The following is a 20,697-nucleotide window of genomic DNA, read 5'->3' on the forward strand; positions in this document are numbered from 1 at the left end:
AAGAGGTCCCGGAACCCTGTTCTGCGACATTCCCCCAGAAAAAGAAAACCCTGGCCATGAGGGATAGAAACTTGGTGGAAGCTTCTTTAAAAACTATTTTATAAAAACAAATGCTAAAATGTTAGCTGAAGGGTTTCCGCATCAGTAACAGCGTGTGACATACTGGAGTCATAATAAATTCCAGAAGACAAACCTGATGTGGCTATGACTGAATGGATTCCCCCTCCCTCTAGCATGTGCACACACAGGCCAGAATCCAACTTGTGTGCATGTGTGTATGCTTTTGCGCTCTTTCGCTCTGTTTCTCCCAAACACCCACACAGAGTGCCCGCTTCTTTTCCTGGACAGTTTCCAATTGTCTCTGTTACAAAGGAAAAATAATTAGGGATCTCTGCCTTCTGTTCTCCCACGGGATCTGTTCAGTCCCTGTTGCTTACATAATGAATGAGCTGCTGTAACTCGACTCTGGGTTTTCGGCTGCCACATTATCCAGGCATTCATTGGCATGGGGCAGGAAAGAGGACTGGATCCTGGGTGCATGGCGGGGGGGGGGGGCTGTCCCTGCCTCACACGTTTTGTGGACTTTTACACCTTGGCCTTTTAGCGCTTGACCCCAACACTCTGTACATCTCAGATGTAAAGCATCGTGGCCTATAAATGTCGCTTCATTCTGTCTGCCTAATTTCCTGTACTGCTCTTCTCTTCAGACAGTTTGTTTTCTAATATATCTCTCAAGGGGGCTGAGGCGGTGGGGAGGGCTGTATCCTGCTCCCCGAGTCAGCTTTGCAAGGTCACTCTGGTTTCCCAGTGTGTTCAAAGGAACAGCTCATCATAGCCATACAGTGCCAGAACAGATAGGTCTGCCTGGCTTTCACGTCATGGTAGGGATGCCCAGGGCTTTTTTTGTAGCAGGAACTCCTTTGCATATTAGGCCACACACCCTGATATAGCCAATCCTGTAAGAGCTTACAGGGCTCTTAGTACAGGGCCTACTGTAAGCTCCAGAAGGACTGGCTACATCAGGGAGGTGTGGCCTAATATGCAAAGGAGTTCCTGCTACAAAAAGCCCTGGGATGCCAACTCCAGTTTGAGAAATTTCTGGAGATTTGGGGGCAGGGCCTGGAGTGAGTGAGTTTTGGAAAGGGAGAACTTAGCAGGGACGTGATGTTGTGTCCTCTGATCCCATCACCTGTGATATAACATTCAGGTAAAAATGAGCTCCTTCAATTCTTCCTGTTCCTGTGAGGTCACTTCATCTTACCAAGTTCAAATTTTACATTTTCCACCTCACATCACTTCCCCCTGCCTTTTCCTACCACCGTATATCACTTGTTGGCTTCTGTATGCGTGTTTTGTATATCATAATGATTATAATGATATGTGCTAGTATAACAGACTGCTATCTAGTTACATTCCATACAACCTACGGAACCTCTTCAGGTTTTTCCTGGTATCAAGGAGAAAAATCCTCTCTGAAGACCCACATGAGGGGTTGGGTTTTGGACTAGATGATCCTGGAGGTCCCTTCCAACTCTATGATTCTATTTACGCCAGCCAACAGAAGGCCTGTCCATCTCTTAATCCCCAACTAGCCTCTGGCCTTTAGTATCTTTACAGGTAACAGGCAGTTAGTTACTCCTCATCTCTGTGGTATACCATAAGAATAACTGAAGCCCTCTGTAGCCTAGACTTTACTGTATACCATAGAGTCCACCTTTCAAAGCTGCCATTTCCTACTTTGGAAGGGTAGAAGATGATACTGGATTTCTACTCTGCCCTTCAATCTGAATCTCAGAGTGGCTCACAGTCTCCTTTACCTTCCTCCCCAAAACAGACTCCCTGTGAGGTAGGTGGAGCTGAGAGAGCTCTCACAGAAGCTGCCCTTTCAAGGATAACCTCTGCAATAGCTATGGCTGACCTAAGGTCATTCCCAGCAGCTGCAAGTGGAGGAGTGGGGAATCAAACCTGGTTCTCCCAGATAAGAGTCCATGCACTTAACCACTACACCAAACTGACTCCGTCCCTATCCTTATCCATCCGTCCTGTCCCCTTGGACTGAAAAGGACTGTCAGCTGGTCACTTGGCTGAGCCACTTTTCTTTATGGTCTCCATAAGTGCCTTGATTCTTGACCAATTTGGCATCAGAATTAACGCTGCAGATTTGTCATGGTCTCAGTAACAAGTTGTTATTATGACCAGCGGCATGTCAGACATTTAGAACATGGAGGCTCTGCCAGGCCATGTCAGAGTGCAGTGCTGTCAGACTCTCTTTCCAGTCCTAGTCCCTTGTTCCTGACCTTTTAAAAAAAAAATCCTGATCAACATTAAAATAACTGTCCAGGGGGCAAAATGAGAAGTGATGTTTTCTGCACTGATAATCTCTCCATTGTTGAACCGAGGCTCTGGCCCATGTAGACTTTGGATTGAACCAAAAGAAATTTTGCTGCCAGAGATCACATGATAATGGAATAGTGATTTGTAGAGGTGGTCATAAAGAATTATGGGTTGGCTTTTCTGCTCCTGTCCAATCAGAGCAGCTGTTGCTTTCTGGCAGGGCTGGCCCTAGAGCCAGTTTAACGTAGGGGTTAAGTGCACGGATTCTTATCTGGGAGAACTCGGTTTGATTCCCCACCCCTCCACTTGCAGCTGCTGGAATGGCCTTGGGTCAGCCATAGCTCTTGTAGGAGTTGTCCTTGAAAGGGCAGCTGCTTTAAAAGCTCTCTCAGTCCCACCTACCTCACTGGGTGTCTTGTTGTGTGTGTGTGTGTGGGGGGGGAAGGTAAAGGAGATTGTGACCGTTGTGAGACGCTGAGATTCAGAGTATAGGGCAGGATATAAATCCCAAATTTTCTTCTTCTAGATATCCTTGACATCTTCTGGTATCCTGGGCAAGTCCAACTTCTGGTGTCCCTCCTCCCACACACCAATAACGTCACCGGGTCACAAGGGATGCCCAATTCGTTGCCTTCAGAAGGCCAGCACCCTAGGAAATCAGCATCTTGGACCCCAGGTGCTCCTCTGATCCCTTACCCCCATCCTGCCATGCTCTGATGAGGAAGGTCCCTTGGCCCTTCCCTGTTCCCTTTCGAGATGGCTTGTTTGGAACCGCTTGCTGGAGGAAACAATGGCATCCACTCATCTGTAACAGGTAGCTGTGGTACGCATGCACGGTGGGTAGTGTTGCGGCACAAGCCTGTCTACCAACAGAATCAGCTCAGCTGAAAACACATCTGTGTCTTCTGCTTCTAGCAACCAGCTACAAGGTTAGCATTCTGACCAGTTTGGCATCCCAAAGCATGCGGTCAAGGTTTCCCTTCTCTCCTTGCCCCCCCCCCCAACACACCCAAGCAGAATCCAGGGTGGGCCCAAGGGGTCTCTAGACTGGAAGGGTACCTAAAGAAGAGCAAGGCTAGGAGGGAAATGGACATGGAGTTTCAGTCTCAGAAACAGGGAGAAGCACAGAAGCCCCTTCTGGATTTGAGGCCCTGCCAGAATTCTCTGAGAGGCACTTCTAAGCTGTTAGTTGTTCTGCTGTGTTCTGCTTTTGTGTGTATGTGTGTGATGGATTTGTAGCCTTATTTGGAATTGGGGTTTTTTGTTGTTGTATCTTACTGTTTCGGAAGGGCCTCTTGAGCATGAGAGAGGCAGGGTGAAAAAATAGGTCAGCCGTGCCAGCAGGGGCCAGCCAGCTGCCAAGACAGCAAGAATGAAGAGGGTAGAGGATGCCCTGAAGGGCCCAGCAAATAGTCCGGGAGCCTCTTATTCAGCAGCTTTGTTGAAGCTAAGCCGGGCTGTACCTGGACGGAAAGCCGTGGGTGGTAAGCAGAAGAGATGAATTAGTTTTTAAAGAAAAGACAGAAATAATCTATTGGGGTGTGAAAAGCCAGGCAGAAAGAGTGCACCGTCCTAGTATGTTGTCCAGGTTACTACAGTGGTTAGGGCAAGTTCTGTATGACACACTAGGTGATGTACAGAACTGGAGGGGACAATCCGAAATGGCATCATTTCAGCGGTTTTCAGAAGATGAGACTGTGTTTGGAGCAAAATCTCTTCTGCAGGAGAACACCTGGAAGGTAATTTAAGAGCTGCCAAGCACTGAAGAGGAGTGAGTTGTGGGGGTGGAGATGGGATGTGCATTTGAGCACGAAGGGAGTCTCTTGAGCGAGGCTGGAGAAGGCCTGTGGAGCAGTAGGGGGGTGCGCGGACCCCTTGGCTTAGGGGAACATCCTGGAGCAAGCTGGCTGGCTGATCCGTTCTGACAAACATCTCTCTGTACGTCTGCCCCCTGGGAGAATCTACCCTAAACCTTCCCCCTAGGCCAGAGCTCTCTTGGAGGCTTGTCTGTTCTTATCACTTGGCCGTGTTCTTTTCTTTCCTGTGAAGCATGTTGTCCAATCACCGTTCTCCTTTCTTCTTACCCTTTGGGTGTTTGGATCGTGTTTTGTTTTCTCCCTCCCAAGAATGCGCAATTTGTACACAGATAAGCCGTAGGCTCGTACGGGCATCATTCATTCCCTTGTTCAAGCAAACATCTTGCTAAGGTGCCATTTGCAGCATGCAATCATTAAGGGGGGGGCGCCCACAGATGTGGTTTGGATGGCACAGGCGAGGGAGAGACAAAGCCAAAACTGGTGTTCTTGGAGTGGTGCGCTGATCCTGCCAGTGCTTTCAAATATAGATGCCCCTTCCCTCTGAGTCCCCTTTATCATCCAGCTGTGGTGCAACAGACCCACTTTGCCCTCACACTCTGTGCATACGTTTCTTTCCCCCCCCCCACTGCCCCACCCCTTCTTGCTGCCAATTTTAATCTGGCAGAGCGAGTAAGAATGCGGCGCTGACAGCAGCCGTCTCGGGCTGTCTCGTATTAGAGAGAACAAAGAAGAGCCGGGTTGCAATTTGTGCAGGCGGTGTGGGACCCGCATACCTAATGATGAGCCACCGAGTTTGGGGGCTGTGGGGCTGATAGGTGCAGGCAGATGTCCTGCCTCGGTTGCCCGGCACCGTGCGGCGAGTGAAGGAGTCCCCCCAGGCAGTGCGGCGAGATCCCCGTGTGCAAAAGGAGCTCTGTTTGCTTGTGAAGATACGATAGAAGAGACGAAGACCTGGAGAGATTGCTGGGAATCGTACGCCTTTAGTGTTGGGACGGCGAGAGAATGTGGGGCACAAAAAAACGCTTTGACCTCTCATGCGTGCTGCCCCCAGGCCTGGAAAGTTTTGGGCAAACCCGACTGGCTGTTGGTTGCATGGAAATGAGAGCAGCGTGCGATGCCCCTCGGGAGCGTGCCACGCTCCAGGGAATAAGGTGAGGAACCTGCAGGTAGGGTTACCTGCAATGTTTGTGTCAGTGTTTAATTTCTCAAATGCGATGTTGGGGTTCCAAGACAGCCTCAGCACTCTGCCTTCTAGCTTGGAACCCTTGTCCTAGATATGTGGAGGCAGGGTCCTAGCGGCAAGGCGTTCTCACTGGAATAGCATTCTATCTCTCATTATTGTTCCTTCTCCTGGTTGAGGTAGAGCACTGGCAAGGAACGCAGGTGCTGCTCTGATGAACTGCTTGTTGCATGCCGGGGAAACGGAGGTGCATCCACGTGCCGGAGACCGCTTGCCTTGCATCCCTGCCGCTTGTAGGATGCAGCGAAGGGGAGGATCTGTGTGAGCCAAGGGTAGCGCTGCATTAGTATGTGAACGCCGCTGTAATTTTTTGTTCCTGCACTGTCAGCCTTCAGGGGCCAAACCCCAGAATACAAGAAAAGGCAGTTGGCATCTCTCGCAAGGAATTCTTGGATGAACAATGTAGGCTCATGAAAAATGGGTAGCAAACACATCTTCTGAAGGGTTCTCAGCACAGTGCTTGTTTCAAGAGGGGATTGGATAAACATATGGAGCAGAGGTCCATCAGTGGCTATTAGCCACAGCGTATTGTTGGAACTCTGTCTGGGACAGTGGTGTTCTGTATTCTTGGTGCTTGTGGGGGGGGCACAGTGGGAGGGCTTCTAGCGTCCTGGCCCCACTGATGGACCTCCTGTTGGTGCCTGGGTTTTTTTGCTACTGTGTGACACAGAGTGTTGGACTGGATGGGCCATTGGCCTGATTCAACATGGCTTCTCTTATGTTTGCTCAAAGCTCATCCCACTTCCAGTTAGCATTCCTTCCCTTCTCCAGGGAGTTGTGAAGTCCAGGCTTGAGCATTTCAGAAATATACAGAGAAGCACTTTTGTTTGAGGTGACTATTCAGAAAGTGAAGAAACAGTCATTTGTTTCACGGGGTCAGTGATTTGTATTTTAATGTCAGGCTTTAAAAAAAAATACAGTTCATTTTCCTGGATATGGCTTTAAAACAATACCCTTGTGATGAGTTTCCAGAGGGCTGACATAAGGGTATTCATGGCCCGTGTCTGCCGCTGACCTGTTTCTGTCGTTCTCTTACAACTGTGACATAGAGGGAAGGAGGGGGCAACCCTGTGGCAGCTGAAGCAACTCTCACAGAGGGCAAATTGGAGGCTCAAGGGAGAGGAGGCGATAGCCTGACCCCCTTATCCAGTCTGTGGATTTCAAATTTATGTTCTCGGGAACCTGTTTATGGTTTCCTGTGCACATGCCAGAAATGGCAGAGAGGCTTCCCTCAGCTGCGTTTCACAAGAGATATTCTCATGTGGTGTGCAGCTATGAGAGCGTGTGTGGGTCTTTCACATGAAGGTTTTGTTGTGGTATCAGGGCTGAACTACAGCATTATCCCCTTTTCACAAACTTCCTCACAAAACTGTTGTTTTTCCACACTTTCCTCATTTCTCTGTACCTTCCTAAACAACCCATTTAGAGAACGCATGGTGAGGAAACCATGGAGAGACAGCAAAGGGACAGTGTTGCAGGGAAAATGGCTGCAATTTGGTGCCAGAAACATGAGAAAATCTCCATGTGAAAGACTCCTGGGATGCGTTTCAAGGCCCTGAGCTTGGAGTGGGTCAACAATGAAGCCCAGCTTGCACCATGTATGAATGGACTGTGTGCCTCACATTATGTCCCAGAATCCTTTGCAATCTGATACGGCTCTGTGATGAATGAGTCAAATTGGGAAGAGTTCTGGGGAGGCAGAGAGTTCAACCCCTTTTCCCATCTGATAGGGTAGAATGTACTAATGAGAGCTATGTGTATGGAGGGGTATGTGTACCTGAACCTTCTGCATCTTGAAAGTGAATTGAAAGGTTGCAATCTGGAGTTTTTTCAGTCCTCAGTTAAGGCAGGAGTCTTCTTCCTGGCTTGACCAAGATGTAGGGTTGTCAGGTCCAACTGGAGACTTCGAGGGTGGAGCCAGGAGCAAGGTTCTGACAAGCATGATTGAGCTCTGAAGGGAGTTCTGGCCATCACGTTTAAAAGGACTGCACTCCTTTTTAAATGTGTTTGCTCCATTGGATATAATGGAGGATGGGGGCACCTTCTTTGGGGGCACATAGAATTGACTTCCTTGGTCCAATCTTTTTGAAACTTTGGGGGGAGGGTTGAGGAGAGGCAGCAGATGCTATACTGAAAATTTGGTGCCTCTATCTCAAAAAAACAGCCTGTCCAGAGCCCCATATACCCATGGATCAATTCTCCATTATACCCTATGGGGACCTGTCTCCATAGGGTATAATGGAGTGCCCAGCAAACATTCCCCCCTCTCACTTTCTGATAACCCTGGAGAGCTTCCAAACCAGGGATCCCCTGTTCTCAGCTGGAGATTGACAACCCTACTGAGATGTGAGGGGCAAGCTGGAAAATTCTTGGGCTTTCTCTTGTGAACATTGTGTGGGTGAGCAACAGGGAGAATTGTGTCGGGGGGGACAGTTGCAGGCCTCAGTTCTGTCTGCTTAAACCTTCATTTTGAAGCAGGGTGGTGGCGGCGATGGTGGAATAAGCAGCTAAATCTATTTCTATGTGTTTGATGTACTGTTAATGATTTTATCATTGTGTTTTATGGATTATATGTTGGAGAACTGTCTCAAGTGTAGTTAGAAGCTGAGTACAGACTTTTTACAAAATTAATGGGGGAGGGCAACAAAAGCGGTTTAGGCATAGGAAAGCATGTTATCAAGAGAGACTGCAAGCCCTTCTGAATGCCTCCTGGTGTCTGGGGGCATCATCTAGCCCAGGGGTGTCAAACTTATTTGTTATGAGAGCCGGATCTGACATGAATGAGACCTTGTCGGGCTGGGCCACGTGTGTACCTATTTAAGATTAGGTAGCAGAGATAAAAACTTTATAATGGACACAAACACAATTAAAGATTTTTTTAAAAAAAAAACACTTAAAACATGTTTAAAACATTAGCACTTGTTGGTCTTAAAGGTGTTTTCTTTGTATTTCTCCCATGGGAATCAGGGAACTAGGCAAAGGAAGCTCTAGTTCTTTCTTTGCTTTTCCAGGGGACCAGGAGAGGGAGGAGCCTCAGCCAACAGAAGGAAGAGAAGCTTGACTCAGTAGCTCTGCTGTGTGATTGAGAGGGGCTGGCAAAGCAAACTATCCTTCCCCCTCTTCTTCACCATGGGAGGAGCCTCAGCCAATGGAGAAAATAGAAGCTGTGCTCTGTAGCTTTTATACAATTGAGCAAGCCTTGCAAAGCAAGCTGCTAAGCAGAAGGGAGCAAGAGAGAGGAAGAAGGAAGCAGATGACAGCTAGTTGCTTGGGTGCCTGATAGGCCCCCGGGTCGCATGTTTGACACCCCTGATCTAGTCTATTGGGCTGGTGCCTGAATTTAGGATTTTCAGGTCCCCCAGCCCACTGGCAGGGGGTGGGTAGATAGGGTTGCCAGATCTGGATTGGGAAACTCTTGGAGATTTGGGGATGGAGCTTGGAGAGGACAAGGGCCTCAGTGGGGTAAAGGTAGACCCCTGTGCAAGCACCAGTTGTTTTCAACTCTGGGGTGACGTTGCTTTCACAACATTTTCACGGCAGACTTTTTACAGGGTGGTTTGCCATTGCCTTCCCCAATCATCTACACTTTCCCCTCAGCAAGCTGGGGACTCATTTTACTGACCTCGGAAGGATGGAAGGCTGAGTCAACCTGGAGCCGGCTACCTGAACTAGCTTTCGCTGGGATCGAACTCAGGTCGTGAGCAGAGGGCTCCGACTGCAGTACTGCAGCTTTACCACTCTGTGCCACGGGGCTCAATGGGATACAATGCTATAAAGTCTACCCTTCAAAACATCCATTTTCTCTAGGGAAATTGATCTCTGTAGTCCAAAAATGAGTTGTAATTCTGGGGGATCTCCAGGCCCCACTTAGAGGCTGGCATCTCTGCCTGAACCTGAGGGAGAGTGTCGTACAAGTCCCCTTTGAGGCTGAAGCTTCTGACTCCCTGAGCCTGACAGGGCAGAAGAGGTATTGTCCCCATAGAACTGTCCTTGGGTTCCGAGACTGTGATGACAAGATGAAAGTCCCAGTTTTAAAGCAAAGTAAGTGCTGTAGAGGGAAGCTTGCACCAATTGTCCCTCCCCCAGCTGCCAACTCTAGTTTGGGAAATTCCTGGAGGTTTGAGGGTATGGAAACTGGGAAGGGTATGGTTTGGAGATTGCAGCAGGGTAGAATGCCCTCCAGAGCAACCATTTTCTCCAGAGGAACTTACCTTTGTTGTCAGGAAATCTCCAGCCATCACCTGGAGGTTGGCTCCTTAGCAAGCACATCACGGCCCATAAGGTAGATGAGTGGGCTTTGAGGCAAACAGTTGTTGTCCATTTAGCTGTCTTGTTAAGGAAGCTGGTCTTCCCTTCAAGGCCTTTCTTCAAGCATTTTGAAGTTGAGGGTGAAGGAGACCTCTCTACAATCCTAGAGTTTCTTCCAGCACTTGGCTCATGCCAACCAAACACTCAGCAGTAGGGCTGTTTTTTGAGCTGGAACGCAGTTCTGGCTGGCTTGGTGTCAGGAGTGTGTGGCCTAATATGCAAATGAATTCCCACAGGGCTTTTTCTACAAAAAAAAGCCCTGCTCAGCAGGAATACCCACTCTTGTTCTTCTGGAGCAGGGAGGCAAAGGAAGCTGTCCTTGATGAGGCCATCTTGCCCAAGCAAAACAAAAAAGATGGTTGCTCCAGAACTGTTCCCTACCCTTTTTTATCGTCACTGTAAACCCTGGTGAGGTAGATAAGACTGAGCAGACAGAGGTTGACCCAAGCTCACCCAAATTTATGGTGTATTTATTTATTTGGGTTTTTTAAAAAGTCTACTCTTTCCTCAAGGTTCTCAGGATGGCTTACATCCCTCTCCTTTCCTCTGTTTCATCCTCACAACAACTCTGTGAGGTACTTTAGGCTGAGAGAGTGACTGGTCAAGGTCACCCAGCGAGCTTCATGTTAGAGTGCGGGCTTTGAATTTTAGTTTTTCCAGACCCTACCCCAGGTTCCCAACATGGTAACTGTGGGTGTCATGGCACTCACTGTCATTTCCTGTGTCGGTCAAGTGTTTTTAGAAAGTGGGTGGAGCTATTGGTTGTGCAGATTTTTAAAAACATTGCTTTGACAGCTGCCACCACAGCAGAAGGATCTTCATGTTAAGATAGAAGGTACACTGTGGCAGCCATTTTTTGACTGGCTCCACCTCCTCTGGCAGCCATTTTGTGGCTGTGCCCACCATACTATGTCAGAGTTCCAAAGGTGGACATATGTTCAAAAAGATTAGATACCCCTGGCCTACATCTGGTGGGGATTTGAACAACAGTTTCCCTAGTCAAAGGTCTTCCCTCCAGCCAGCACAACATACCAGTTTATCTCTCTGAAGACCTTTTCTCAGAATTAAACTGTGTGGTTTTCAGTTGGTCCCCACAGTGATGGCATGGACAAAGAGTGACACAGCCATCTATTTTAGCCTTTAATTAATTGAGGCTAGACGCAGCCTTTACAAAGAATTTCCACCTCCTCACTCATTGGGGCTTCCAAATCCCTTCTCTGATGGGGTGGGGGGAATGAGGCAGTGCCCTAATGAAATTCCCCAGCCTTGTTTAGCCACTTGGTAACATGAGCCATGGAATGTTCCATCCCAAAGAAAAGGGAATGGCATTGCCTTTTCCGTTAAATATGACCCAGGGCTGTATTTATGGAGTGGCCTTCGCAAAAAAGAATGAGGGGAAGGCTGGTGGGTCAGCAGCCAGGATTGAGGGAGCTGTTAATATGGGGAGGAAGTTTGCTGAGGGGTGACAAGGGAGTAGAGGCTGGGGAATGTTCAGTTTTTGGATTTAAAAACTAAATAGGGTTGGGACTGAAGAGGAATTCTCACTCCAGTTCTGAAACTGTGAATTTGTATGCCTTTGTTTTTTACTGAAGGCATTTTGGAGTTCAATCATTGGATGTTTTTCTTTTCCTCTCTGGAACATCCGAAAGTGTCTGCTGTGGTTACCTTCTGCAGGCCCAAGCGTACCTCACGAAGGGAGGTGGGTTGGGTGGTTTATAAAAGCTGCAAAGAAGATAGAGTTATTTTTAAATAGGTCCCTGTGGTAATACCAGACCCTGAGCTGGATTTTTTAAAAATTCTGTGTGTGAGTGTAAGAGGGGGAGTAAGAAGGACGTAAAGGAATAAAATTGCTAATGATATTTTAGAAAATGAATAATAAGCATTTCTTTAAATACACCAGAAGCAGCCCTGACTGTTAGATGACAGGAGGGGAAAAGTGAAGAAGGAGAATGGAAGGGGGGGGGGGGACTTCAGAGAGTGTTGGAGAAGTGCCTGCCCAGGATAACTATGGTTGAAGAAGAATGTCAAAGGATAGTGCTTGAGAGCTTATTTACAAGTGAAGAAAAAGCAAGGAGTCATCTTGGCTGGCTGTGATTCACCGGAGAGCTCTTGGCAAACTTTACCTGGCATTTTAAGCTAAAAGTTATGCACCTTAACAGAGAACTGGGAGGTAGCCAATTTAAAGGCAAGATGGAGAATCCAGGGGATTAATATTATTCAGATTAATTCATCTCCCAGGTAGATAGGCTGAAGAACAGCCATCCTTGATCGGTGTAGTTTCTGCTTAGGTTTGGTCGCCTACACATGACAACGATTCCCCAATAGCATGCTCACTGCCATCACAAATGCAGAGGCATCCCCCGCAGCAATTCACTATCTGTTATAAGGGTATGCTCCACGCTTTCCTCAGTACCTCCTTGTGCACAGCATTTTCCTTTCCCTGTGCTGCACAAGAGCTCCCCACTCCCAAAATGATGGTATGATGCCTTAAACCAGGGGTGTCAAACTCATTCGTTACAAAGGAGGAATCTGACATAAATATCACTTTGTTGGGCCAGGCCATGTGTGCTGTAAAATGTAATGCCAAGTACAGGAGATATAAACTTTATAAAGATGATTTCAGAAGCTGAATGGCAGCTTGCAGAGGGGTAGAAGGCAGAGGGGCTTGCAGAGGGGTAGAATAGCAGGCTTGCAGAGGGGTAGAAGGCATGAAGATCCGTAATAAGACAGGAAACCTAGGTCTCAAATTGGTACAGGAGGATTCAGGCCTGGAAGATGCAAAGAATAAATGGAAATAAGTCTGAATAAGTGAGGAGTGACTCATAAAAGCTCATATCAGTTTTATCAGTTTTTAAGGTGCTGTTAAGAGTCTTGCTCTTTTCTAATGCTGTTAGAAACCACAACACTGAAAAACCAGTGAGGGAACATTTTAACCTTCCAAGACATTCAGTTGCTGCTCCAGGAGTAGCAGTTCTCTTATAAAGGAATTCGAAAGGGAGATTATAGAGACTGCTGAGTTGCAACTGATAATCAAGCTGAAGGAAATGCATCCTCCTGGACTGAACTGAAACCTAGGTTTCTTCTCTCATTACCAAGCCTGCTATTGCCAGTTGGTTTCTGAAATCAGTTTACTCTCCGAGATATAAGGACAGATGGACTCACATTCTTGTTGTATCTGAAGAAGTGAGCTGTGACTCATGAAAGATTATGCCCTGTCACAAATTTGGTAGTTGTTAAGGGGCTACTGGACTCTTGCTCTCTTCCACTTATAACAAATGCAAGCTGTGCTATTAGGGTTCTCCCCCATCTGTAAGAAATGGAAATGGGGGGGGGGGTGTCTCTGGCTTGCTCTCTCTGGCTCTTTCCTTCCCTTCCCCCCCTCTGGTTGTGGTCACACACACACAAAATCAATACACTTTCCAACTAGAATTTACTGTGTGAATGGGCAAAATTCAGTTGGAAGGTGCACTGAAAGTGGATTATTTTATGTGTGACAGCAGGCACTCTCTCTTTGAAGAAATGAAAGCTTATAACTGGAATAATGTTGTCTGTCTGTCTCTCTCTGAAGAAGTGTGCAGGCACACAAAGCTTATACCAGGAATAAAACGTTGTTGGTCTTAAACACCGGACTCCATTCTCTCTCTCTCTCTCTGACTTTCTCTCCCCTCTCTCTCTTTCTCTCTGAAGAAGTGTGCAGCCACACAAAACCTATCCGGAATAAAACATTGTTTGTCTTAAACACCTGTCTTAAACCATTTTTTTCTCTTGCTCTCTCTCTGGCTTGCTGTTTCTGGCTCTCCCTCCCCCCCATTCCTCCCCCAGCTCTCTTTCTCTCCTCCTCCTCCCCATTTCTCTCTCTCTCTCTGAAGAAGTGTACTTGTACCTGCAATAAAACTTTGTTGGTCTGCTGCCAGAGGATGCCATCCCCCCCCCTCCTCTGACTCTTTTCCTCTCCTTCCCTCCCCAGAAAAGGAGGAAAAGGTGGAGGAGCCCGCAGCCAATCGAGGGAAGGCTTTCTCTGGCTTTTTCCCTCCCTTGGCCAATCGAGGGAAGACTTTTTCTCTGCCCTCTGCAATGCAGGAAATAGACAAGACTGGGCAAAAAGAGCTGTGATGCAAGAAACAGGAAGGAGGAAGCAGCAGAAGGCCAGTTGCTCAACAGGCCAACTTAGGGCCCTGCGAGGGAGGGGCAAATATGGCCCAGGGGCATATAATTGACACCCCTGCCTTAAGCAATAATAGCAATTGCCCATGTTTTTAAAAAGGAGACAGAAACTCCATTGGTGGTACTGCAGGGAGTTGGTGGTGGAGGACACAAGTGAATGGTTCCAGTTAAAAAATCTGCACAGTGACCAATCACACTTTGGAAAAATTGTAACAAAGCTAGTTTGGGATGGATTGCAGGGAAACAGAGGAAGCCCTGAAGAATCACATGATGGTATAGATGGTCTGAAGAACAAACAAACAAGTTTGGGAGGTACTCCAGTTTGGGAAGAAAGCTAGAGCTAAAGTAGATTTGCCAGCCTCCGGGGTAAGGGCTGGAGATTCCCCTGCCAGCCTCCAGGTGAGGGCTGGAGACAAATGGTCTCCAGACAACAGAGATCGGTTCCCCCGGAACAAATGGCTGCTTTGGAAGGAGGACTATATGACATTATATCCTGCTGAGGTCACTCCCCAAACCCCACCCCCTCCCGAGGCTCCACCCCCAAAATCTCCATGTATTCTCCAACCCATAGCTGGCAACCCAGATTTTATGTCTGTCTGGAAGAGACATCGGAGAAATTCTGCTTCCAGAAACCTTTAGACTGCCTTGAGAATAAGGTAGTTCTCAGTACCAAGCAAACCTCCTTGTGCCGTGCTCCATCCAAGAGCTGCCCTCCCCTCTCCAGCTGGAACAGCCCTAAAGCTTGCATGTGTTTATTATGTTTTATGCATCCCTCTCTTTTCCTCTCCCCACCCCAGGCATAAATTTAGGTTTTAAGCTGTTAATTGGGGTTGTTACTTAACTAAAGAAGATATTTCCAGACCAGTAGTAGTAGCTTGTAGGCAGCAAAATACGGCTCCAGTTGCCCTTTAAAGACAAGAAGACCATAGATTTATACCCTGCCTTCTCTCTAAATCAGTGACTCAGAACAGTTTACAATATCCTTTATCTTCTTCCCCCACAACAGACACCCTGTGAGGTGGGTGGGGCTGAGAGCTCTCACAGAAGCTGCCCATTCAAGGACAACTCTGCGAGAGCTATGGCTAACCCAAGGCCATTCCAGCTGCTGCACGTGGAGGAGTGAGGAATCAAACCTGGTTTTCCCAGATAAGAGTCCAGTCAACCACTATGCCAAACAGCATGTGTCTCAGCATAAGCTTTCCTGAGTCAGAGCTCACATCATCCGATGCATAAACTGCTCCTCTTGGGCAGATGCATTTATATTCTGCTTTTCTGTTGTTTGTAGCTTTTAGTATAAATGTGTTTGTCTAATGGATGCACACTGCATGCATCTTACAGTAGTTTATGACAGAATAAATTTTGTTAAAGTGCCACTGGACTCTTGTTGTGCTCTGTTGAAAGAAATTTCAGAAGATTGGTCTCGATTTTATTGATAAATTAATCACTGAAATTAACCTGAATATGCACAAGAATAATACACTATGAAAGTCAAAGCATTCCCTGTTTTGAGATGATGCATGAAACCACCGTTTCTATCTCAGAAGAGGCATTCCCTCCTGGGTGAGAGGAATGCCTCTTCTACAAAAGTCCTTATGAGCAGTGTTCCCTCTAGGCTGAATCAGCATGAGCTAGCTCACAGATTTTCAGCCTTCAGCTCACATATTTTTGTCTTAGCTCAGGAAGGATGACGCCAGAGCACAATAATTTATGCAGTAGCTCATAACTTTAATGCCAGTAGCTCACAAAGTAGAATTTTTGCTCACAAGACTCTGCAGCTTAGAGGGGAACATTGCTTATGAGCATTGACGTTTAAATAATTTTAAAAACACTGCTCAGTTCGTTGAGATTCCCATTTAATCAATCAAAACGTTTGGAAATGATCTGTAGACTGAGCACTACAGTCTTGCTGTCATCCCATTTTACGGATGAGGAAAATAGAGGCAGAGAGACAGAGCGCACATTTCCAAAAAGCCTTGTAGAGAGTTGGGCTGAGCTAGGAACCCACCCAGCTCTTTCTTGCCAATGCCAGAATGTGCAATGTGTTATATAACAGAGAGCGAGGATAGCAAAAGAGAGAGGAAAATTAAATTGGGGGGGGGGGAGAATTCCTGCATTTCCCCCCTTTCCTCTGTAAAAATGGAGAAAATGAGTCCAATGTTATTTTTAGCCATCTAAAGACGAGCCTTTGCATTTTTGCTCAAGGGTGAGCCGCTGCTGCTAATCCATAATCTACAAAGGATGGATTCCACAATCTGCAGTTTTCCAAAGATAAAAAGCTGGCAAAGATATATATATATAACTGCAAGGAAAAGGAAATCCTCTTGGCTGCATGCTGCCCAGAGCGTGCTCTGGTTGCCAAGGAGGGCACTAGACCCACGTGTGCAGCCCCTGGCCCTGCTCACAAGGCATCCCAATTAAAATCTCTTCCTCTCTCACATCTGTATGCGCTTCTCTCAGCCTGATTTTTAATATTGCGCAGGAAGCATTGGCCACTTTGCATAGGCCAGGTGCAAGAATTTTGTCAGCTTCTTCATTGAGGTTTTTCTCCCCTTTGGCTTCTGGAGGGCTTGGGGGAGGCGGGGGAGAAGTTGGCTGTCCACATCACATCATGCTCTGATTGTCCCATATTCCTAGTCGACAGATGTGGTCTTGGGACTTCCCATGTGCCATTTCCCCAACCATAACTGACCCCAGGGAGCTACTAACTGCTTCACTGGGGACTCTGACATGTGGCCCATCAGTTCCTGGGCAGCTCCAATCAGGCAAATAGCAATTCTAGGGTGCTGTTCCAGCTCAAGAAAATGGCACAGAAGGGGCTTGATCCCTTTTTCCCCTATGTGGCACAGGTCTGATCTGAGTAAAGACCACACATCTGGGAACTTTTGAGTCCCAGGTGTAGAATTCCTCGCTGTGTCTGAGCAATGACTCTTGGTGGCCACATGAGGGCCACAAGGACACGGTGATGTGCGAATCGAGCCTTAGTCACACACCTGTTGGGGGCCTTGGGGTTGAGAATTGCTGTCAAGTCACAGCTGACTTAAAGGTAAACAGGTAAAGGTCGTCCCCTGTGCAAGCACTGAGTCATTACTGAGTCATGGGATGATCTCACATCATAACGTCTTCTTGGCAGACTTTTGTTCCAGCGTGGTTTGCCCCAGTCACCTACACTTTCCCCCCACAGCAAGCTGGATACTCATTTTATCGACCTTGGAAGGATGGAAGGTTGAGTCAAACTTGAGCCAGTTCAGTCAGTCAGTCAGTCAGTCAGTCAGTTTAATACGGCTCTAGGCCAATCAACAACAACAACACAACACATCGATAACAATACAACAACAACACAACACCAAGCTAAAATATCACAAAACAATATAATAACTATGTACAACCATCAAAGTAGTAATAAAATTATCTGATATAGGCAATACTTAACTAAGGGCAACTTTCTTTCAAATACAAGCAGTGTTAAATTTCTTCCTGTCAAGGTCGGAAACATATAGGAACTTAGCAAGATCCAGGGAAAGTTGATCACACCCGTCCCCTAGGAGGAAGTGCAAGACTTGGGCCTGATTTAAAGATTCAGCTAACATTAAGTGGTTCCGCAGAAGTTTGTACCTTACCTCTGTATGGAAAAGTTACCTGAACCCAGCTTCTGCTGGGATCACAGCTGTCTTTACTTCACCCCATAGGGCTTTCCAGGTGAGAGAAGGTGGTTTGGCATTGCCTGCCTCTGTTTAACAGCCCTGGACTTCCCATCTAAGTACGAACCAGGGCTTAGTATGAACCTGCTTAGCTTCTGAGATTTGACAAGATCGTGCTAACTTGGGCCACGCAGTTCTGGATGTTGGGGGCCTTAGGCAAACCTTAAGCTCTCTGGGGCATTTTGAGGATGACTGAGATCATATCCACGAAGGGCTCTCTAGGCACATGAAACACCCTTCGTCTTCTAACATATTTATAGAAGAAGAAGATGATGATATTGGATTTATATCCCAGCCTCCACTCCGAATCTCAGAGTCTCAGAGCGGTTTACAATCTCCTTTACCTTCCTCCCCCACAACAGACACCCTGTGAGGTGGGTGGGTCTGAGAGAGCTCTCCCAGAAGCTGTCCTTTCTAGGACAACCTCTGCGAGAGCTATGGCCATTCCAGCAGCTGCAAGTGGGTCAGCAGGTGAAGTCAGCAAGTGGGTAGCAAGTGCTTAAGATGGGTTGCAAGCTGCAGCAGGGCCATGGCGACCATATTCTTTCCTTTTGTACGGCGTAAAGAGACTGAGCAGAGATGAAAGAGATCTGGCCTTTGTTCCTTTGCATCATTGCAGTACAACTGCAGCTTTTGTCACCTCTGCCCAAGAAGTGACATCTTATCAAAAACACCCCTTTACAGACAACTGTAAATAGTGCCGGAGTCTTGTTGGTTCTCCCTTACTGCTGGAGACCAAAGCAGGAAGATGTGAAAATGAAAAGTGGGAATGGATCCTGGATAGCGCTGCCAATTCTAGGCTGGGAAATACATGGCGATTTGGCGGGGTGGAGCCTGGGGAAGTCATGGCCTGTGCAGGGACCTCCTTGGTTTATTATGCCACAGAGTCTACCCTCCAAAGCAGCCATTTTCTCCACAGAATCTGATCTCTGTCATATGGGGATCAGTTGTAATAGTGGGAGATCTCTGTGCTGCATCTGGACGTTTGGAAGCTCTAATCCTGGATCTAAAAGATTGGGGAGAAGGCTGCAACCAGCTATTAGAAGATGGACTCCAAGAGAGGCTGAAAAAAAGGAGAGAAAGGTGGGAAGGTGCTCCAGGCATAGGCAGGAACTCCAAAGTTCCGTCCTCCTTCTGTTTGCTCTCACCCCTTCTTAGTAGCCAACCATTTCCTTCTCCCACTTTGGCATCTCCCAGGCTCGTCTTGGAACGGTTTTTCCTGCCAAGCCACAATATTAATGCTAATTACACACACACAATTAATTGTTATTGGGAAACAATGCTAGTATCCTACCATTCCATTGGCAGAAGAAGCTGCTGAAGTTGGGAGAAGGCTTCTTAGGCTACAGCAGGCGTGACCAAACTTGCTGAATAAAAGAGCCACGTAGAATATATGCCAGATGTTTGAGAACTGCAAGACATGAGCATCAGATGCTGGAAGGAAGGAAGATAGGGAGGGAGGGAGAGAGAGATGGAAAGCAACTTTAGCTTTGAATGCATTCTCCAGCTGCCTTGGCTTGGAGAACTGATTTAAAGAGAGCAATGCCTTCTCCAAACCAGCCAATGGGGTGGGGTGGCCTTCGAGAGCCACACAATATGTGTGAAAGAGCTACATGTGGCTCCCGAGCCACAGTTTAGCCACCCCTGAGCTAGAGGAAGGATTGGAAAAACTATGCTGAGCAGAGTGACAGGCAGCAGACTGTTACTAAAAATGTAATGGATTATTTTGACTTTTAATCATGTTAGGGTTTCTGTAACTGTGAATGATTCACTGCCCAGTTTCTCCCCCTTCTCCCATTGATTTTTCCTGACATGCTGTAGAATCAGTATATATTTAGAAACTTCAGTTTTTAAAAGTGTAAGAAAAAGCAAAAATAATGGTGGTAGTGAAAAGTGCTGTCAGCTCACAGCTGACTTATAGTGACCCCATAAAGTTTTCAAGGCAGAAATGTTCTGAGGTGGTTTGCCATTGCCAGCCTCTGCCTCTAATCTGGAGAACCGAGTTTGATTCCCTGCTCCTCCACATGAAGCCTGCTGGGTGACCATGGGCCAATCACTGTTCTCTCAAAACCGTCTCAACCCCACCTACTGCACAAGTGCCTGTTGTGGGAAAAGGATGGGAAGGTGATTGACTGTAAGCCACTTTGAAACTTCTTAGCGTAGAACAAAGAAGGGTATAAAAAGCTTCGCATCCAGATACTAGCCAGGACTGACCCTGCTTAGCTTCCAAAATCGTGCTAAGTTGAGCTATGTCAGGGTGGCAAAGAAATAGCAACTGGCAAAAACAAATGTCTCTTGGAATAGGCTGGCTGTTCTAGGTGGGAGGGTGGCTTTCTATGGGGCTTGGTCTGCCCTTGCCTGCTGCAGGTCTCGTGGGAGACGCACCATTCTTGCCAACAAATAATGCTTGAATGAAATTGAAAGGTACAGCTGCCACCTCCACAGCGGCTTTCTCGGCTTCAAGTCGATAATATTCATCTAGAGTCAAATGACATTTCTTTGGTCAAGCGGCCAACCTATAAACTTTAGCAGAATTGTGATAGTAGGTAATAGGTAAGACCTCCGCTTGAAACTTGGGAGCAGTGTTGCCGCTCAGAATTGACAATATGGACCTTGATCGACTAAGGGGTCTGACTGTGTCTAAAGGCAGATTCAAGTGTATTGTGGTTAGGGTAGCCAGCTTCCAGGTGGAGTGTGGAGTTCTCCCAGAATTACAACTGATCTCTAGACTACAGAGATCAGTACCTATGGAGAGAGTGATGAGAGGGCAACCTCCAGGGGTGGAATTCCAGCAGGAGTTTCTTTATATATTAGGCCACACACCCCTGATGTAGCCAGTCCTCCAGGAGCTTACAAGGCTCTTTTTTGTAAACTCCTGGAGGATTGGCTACATCAAGGGTGTGTGGCTTAATACGCAAATGAGATCCTGCTAGAATTCCACCCCTGGCGACCTCTATGGTATCACATCCCCACAGAGTTCTCCCCGAACCCTGCTCTCCCCAGATTCTGCCCCCAAATCTCTTAACAATTTCCCAGCCCAGATTTGGCAACCCTAAAGTGTATTTTTAAGTGTTATGAATATTGAAATCATTTTAAATTCCATCTTTCTGGCTGTTCCCATTGACCTTGTGAGCCT

At 47.1% G+C, this 20,697-nt stretch overlaps 1 protein-coding gene across 2 annotated transcripts in view; it reads left to right on the plus strand.

Annotated features, from left to right (window-relative positions):
• Positions 1–20,697, plus strand: part of LINGO3 (leucine rich repeat and Ig domain containing 3) — a 66,354-nt gene that overhangs the window by 42,479 nt on the left and 3,178 nt on the right. The window contains exon 1 of one of the 2 annotated variants that reach the window (XM_060232550.1): positions 5,136–5,302. The exons of the other annotated variant lie outside the window; for it this stretch is intronic. The gene's annotated coding sequence lies outside the window, so the exon portion shown is untranslated. Of the gene's footprint in view, positions 1–5,135; positions 5,303–20,697 lie in introns of those variants that run through there. 2 annotated transcript variants of the gene reach the window in all.

Source organism: Heteronotia binoei, chromosome 2 (assembly GCF_032191835.1).
Source record: "Heteronotia binoei isolate CCM8104 ecotype False Entrance Well chromosome 2, APGP_CSIRO_Hbin_v1, whole genome shotgun sequence".
Taxonomy (NCBI): Eukaryota; Metazoa; Chordata; class Lepidosauria; order Squamata; family Gekkonidae; genus Heteronotia; species Heteronotia binoei.